Genomic DNA, 6,000 nt, shown 5'->3' with positions numbered 1-6,000 from the left:
TTATATGTTTGTTAGTATCACACACTGTTATTGAATACAACATGGGGAACATCTTTTACTTCCGTATCGGAAAATCCTTTTCTACCTCTCATCTTTTATTTTTTATTTCTGTTTATCTCATAAGACATCATGATAGATGTGAGATCATCAAGACTGGTTGTGTGTGTCTTAGAAAGTTTGAGTGAACTTAACATTTGTGGTGTGGTGGTTTTGTTCATATTTAAGCAGCTCCAATAAAATTAACATCCCATGTGTGATCTTGTGTGTCTTTAGAAAGACGGAGTTAGAGTACCATTCCCTGTCTTGTTTTGTACGTTTTTTACGCAGATAAAGTAAACGTAATATCTCTTGGTGGTTTTCTACCTATATTAGTAGCTAGAGTAAACTCAACATCCTTTTTTTGGGTGGATTTGTATGTCTTTAGGTGGTCACAGTCACAGTAAATTTAACATGCACTGGATTTTTTTATTTTTTTTTATAGTTTTGTGTATCTTTAGGAAGTCGGAGTAAACTTAATATTTCTTGTTGGGTGGATTTTTATATCTTTACACGGTCACAGTAAACTTAACATGCATTTGTTTTGTTTTTTAGTGTTTTAATAATTTGGAACATAGTGTTTTAATAATTTGGAACAAACTATCATTCACTGGATATTTTCGAAAGTCTATAAGACATTCAGAAGTTACTGCACACTTAACATGTGCTGCTGCTTTTGAAACCAGGTTTTGTTTAAATATTACAATCCGAATTCCATGCTTCACAAAACCGACTGTTTCTCTCTTCAATAAGCCGTGGAAATTAATAGGATTTAAATACATTTCTGATTTGAATAACACTCAACAAAACTTCCCGTTACAGATACACTTCCCAACCGTCAACTCCGCGGCGGGACCTTTTATTTCAGTACAAATTACTTGCCGTACAGTAGACTATGAGTTTGCCCTTAAAAAGGACATATCGGCTGTCATCAGTACTTTCAGCGAATAAAACGAAACCAACCGGGAGAAAAATTGAGAACACTTTTGCTTCGACGTAAGTATCATCTATCCAAAAGGCCGAGATCTTTATTTATCTAGGGCAATTATACGCTCGAAATCGCTATTGCGTGTACTTGCTTTGGGTAATGTACGTTCAAAATCACCAGACGTTGCTAGCCTAGTGACAGATGCCAGGGTATGACAAAGCTGCCCTGTGTCATGACTCCTTAATAAAGATTCAAAGTGAACTAATAGGGACAATTTCTAAAAGCACAATAGTGCCAGCTTGTCAGGCTATGCTCAATACAAGGGGCATGACTGATTATTCGATTCCTTAAATTTCTAAATTGAATTTGAAGCTGATTGAGTAGTTAAATTACAAGAAGGACTTACTTGTAGGGGATGTAATGGTAAAACAATTTATTTCAATAGATAGATAGACAGACAGACAAACAGATAATAGATAGATAGATAGATAGTAATCGCTTTCTTCATAATGCTAAAATTACGCGTTATTACTACACGGTACATTTTGTATTAAATTCAAACTTTATTGCGACTTCTAAACGATTAATCCAGACTTTTTCCCACTTTTATGGGATCCACAGATGTACTCAATGTAAATCCTTTTATCCTTCTACAGCTATACCTAAGTTTTGTTTTTCTTGCCATATATACTGTTTTTCAATGCGGTCCTATTTACAAAAGGCATGAACATTGAAGCAATCAACTTTACCAATTTCAAGTACATGCTGCATTTTGTACAGACAATGCACTATTTGATAGAAATGTCTTATGAAATGGGATGCTCAATTTTTAAACTTGTATGTGCTTTCAAAACGTCTACTGTGTATGGGCTTCATAACAAACTGTGTTGTGACTGTACAAACAAACGGAAATTAAATCCTAAAGAACCAAACATTTCTGAAAGATTTTAATTTTTTAAAGTCTTTGTCAGACATGATTGCTGCAGAAGCTAATTGTTGAAAAATGAAAAATAGAGTATATATTATTTCATTTTATTCTCGCTTCTTCAGTTTTCAGTTTTCTTTTGCTAATAAACCGATGGTATACAAACTCTGCGAAAAAGTCGTATTCTGTCTGATGATAACCCAGTGGTATACAAACTCTGTGTCCCGTCTGCTGATAAACCAATGGTGTACAAACTCTGTGTGTCCTGTCTGATGATAAACCAATGGTATACAAACTATGTGTGTCCTGTCTGATGATAAACCAATGGTATACAAACTCTGCGAAAGAGTCGTGTCCTGTCTGATGATAACCCAGTGGTATACAAACTCTGTGTCCCGTCCGATGATAAACCAATGGTATACAAACTGTGTGTCCTGTCTGATGATAAATCAATGGTATACAAACTCTAAAAACAAACGTTTACTTTACGACGAGATATTTTATTTTAAGTGGTGTAAAGCTCTTCTGTGATGCGATAGTTTCTTTGAAAATGTGATTAACACAGCAGAAGTGAAAGACTTGTTAATTTACTGATCATTGTACAAAAGATATTTTTCATCACAGACGTTGCATTACCTCCTATGTCTTGAAAATTTAAGTACAATTCTTCCAACATACACAGCTTCTACAGAATACTTGACGTCAGTTATATGCTGATAAATGTTGTATATTGCTCCCACATCTGTCCTCGGCTATATGCTGAAAACGTTGCACATCGCTGACATTTGTGTCCTCAGCTATATGCTGAAAACGTTGCACATTGCTGACATTTGTGTCCTCAGCTATATGCTGAAAACATTGCACATTGCTGACATTTGTGTCCTCAGCTATATGCTGAAAACGTTGCACATTGCTGACATTTGTGTCCTCCGCTATATGCTGAAAACGTTGCACATTGGTGGCATTCTTGTCCTCGACTATATGCTGATAAATGTTGCACATTGCTGACATTTGTGTCCTTAGCTATATGCTGAAAACGTTGCACATTGCTGACATTTGTGTCCTCAGCTATATGCTGAAAACGTTGCACATTGGTGGCATTCTTGTCCTCGACTATATGCTGATAAATGTTGCACATTGCTGACATTTGTGTCCTCAGCTATATGCTGAAAACGTTGCACATCGCTGACATTTGTGTCATCAGCCATATGCTGAAAACGTTGCACATTGCTGACATTTGTGTCCTCAGCTATATGCTGAAAACGTTGCACATTGCTGACATTTGTGTCCTCAGCTATATGCTGAAAACGTTGCACATTGGTGATATTCTTGTCCTCTACTATATGCTGGTAAATGTTGTATATTGTTCACAGATCTGTCCTTGGCTATATGCTGATAACTGTTTTATATTGCGCACGCACATATCCTCGGCTATATCCTGATAAATGTTGTATATTGCTCACAAATCTGTCCTTGGCTATGTCCTGATAAATATTGCACATTGCTGACATTTCAGTCCTCGGCAATATGCTGATAAATGTTGTATGTTGCCCACACGTCTGTCTTCGGCTGTATGCCAATAAATGGTGTATATTGCTCACACGTCTGTCCTCGGCTGTATGCTGATAAATATTGTACATTGCTGACATTTCAGTCCTCGGCAATATGCTGATAAATGTTGTATGTTGCTCACACGTCTGTCTTCGGCTGTATGCTGATAAATGGTGTATATTGCTCACACGTCTGTCTTCGGCTGTATGCTGATAAATGTTGCACATTGCTGACATTTCAGTCCTCGGCAATATGCTGATAAATGGTGTATAATGCTCACACGTCTGTCGTCGGCTGTATGCCGATAAATGTTGCACATTGTTGACATTTCTGTCCTGATAAATGTGCTGAGATATGTTGCTCATTGCTCCCACATCTGTCCTCGGCTATATGCTGGTAAATGTTGTATGTTGCTCACACACCTGTCCTCTTTATATGCTGAAAGGTTTTGCACATTGTCACATTTCTGTCCTCAGTTATATGTTGACAAATGTGTATATTGCCCACATCTGTCTTCGTTATGTAATGATAAACGCTATACATTGTCTACATCTCTGTCCTCGGTTATATGTTGCTAAATGTTGTACTTTGGTAACATTCACGTCCTCTTTTATATAATGATAAATGTTGTGCATTACCCACATTGTTGTCCTCCGTGTTATGCTCATGAATGTTGTACATTACTGAAATATCTGTCCTCAATATACAGCACATTGCTCAGATCGAAAACATGTTTTATCAAGATGTCATAATTGTTATATTTGTAACTGAAGGAAAGTATTATGATTTAGTGAAGGCGTATGATTGAAAGTTTTATTCTTCAAACGGTTATCACTTGCAAATCTTCACTTGGTCACCATGCTGATATTTGCTCTGTTATATTAAGCTGGAGAAGTGTCGTTATGTTTCAAGAATACGTATGTCACAGAGTATTTTTTGTAGACATTGCTTGCCACTAGGTGGACTGTACAGAAGTTAGTCCCTGGGGAAATCCATAATTTACCATACATTTTAAAACCATGTTTTAGATTGGTAGGGAAATCCACAATTTACGATACATTTCAAAATTCTGTTTTTGATTGGTAAAATAGTTCGCTACTTTTAGGTCATCCTGTATCTTATATCACAGTTTTAGGTCACCCTGTATCTTATATCACAGTTTTAGGTCATACGGTATCTTATATCACAGTTTTAGGGCATCCTGTATCTTATATCACAGTTTTAGGGCATCCTGTATCTTATATCACAGTTTTAGGGCATCCTGTTTCTTATATCACAGTTTTAGGTCATCCTGTATCTTATAACACAGTTTTAGGTCATCCTGTATCTTATATCACAGTTTTAGGTCATCCTATATCTTATATCAGTTTTAGGTCATCCTGTATCTTATATCACAGTTTTAGGTCATCCTGTATCTTATAACACAGTTTTAACACGAATGAGATCCCATTAATTTTTTAAAATGTTAGAAAATCGGATGAAGAAGTGTTGTAACGCTTTAGAGACATTTTGTTGTTTCAAAATTGTATTTGCTACTAAAGTTAAATGGGCAGAAGGACACTTGACGATTAAATCACAATTTGAAATGACTGTATAATTTCGACATCTGACTGATTTACTCCGCTGATCACGTCGAAAATAAAAATATGGTACAACTCTGTCAGAATATTCTGAAAGTGAGAGATTGGGTAGATTTAGGAAACAGCCATCTATATTTCCTTCTTGAGGAGAATAATAACATAAATGTAGAGAATTGGTACAGACATGAGAATGACAAGGACATGACTAACAATTACATAGATCAATCACAATTTTCATACATATACAACTTCACGCAGTAATTACAAATTCATACATATATAAATATGAATACATTCTGTATGTGAAATCTTGATAGCGTTTTCTACAAATAAATGGGTCAGTCGTATATTCTCATACTCAATATATGAGGCACACGACACATTTATCGAAGATGAGAACTAGGATAGATATAAGGAAGTATTCAAAGCTGTGCAGTCACGTTAATGGTGAGGTGACCCAGCGGGATAATTTGAGTTAATTCATCCACTTATCATCGTTTTGTATGTTAGCCATAAAAAAGTAACAAGCAAACAAGCAAGCAAACATTCCCATTTGTTACAAGATTCATGTTAACTTCTTGAAGAAAATACTGCAGCTGATATCATAAAATTTATGCTGATTTCCTCCCTGGTAAGTGCTAGATAAATTCTTTATGAGATATATTATGTAGATATGCACCAAGTAGAATATCTAAATTATTGATAATTAGCTATTGCACGTCATAGGACGGGATTGGTAAAAGAATGTTTCAAGATCAAAATAAAATAAAGTAAAATATTTAGATGAAGCGAGTTTAAAAGAAAGTTTAAATATAAAAATATTTTTTTAAAAAGTATTTTTTTTTAAAAAATTGGGATGCCGCAGCATGTTTCGAACTCGCGATCTCTTCTTTGGCAGTCGTGACACACAGAAAGTCAAATGTGGGTATTTATATGAGATATGCCACCAAAATGTATCCCTCATTCTTTATGTTTTTGAA

The sequence above is a fragment of the Sinohyriopsis cumingii genome, chromosome 1 (assembly GCF_028554795.1).
Source record: "Sinohyriopsis cumingii isolate HCF-2022 chromosome 1, ASM2855479v2, whole genome shotgun sequence".
NCBI classification, from domain to species: Eukaryota; Metazoa; Mollusca; class Bivalvia; order Unionida; family Unionidae; genus Sinohyriopsis; species Sinohyriopsis cumingii.
This window is presented reverse-complemented; position numbering follows the sequence as displayed.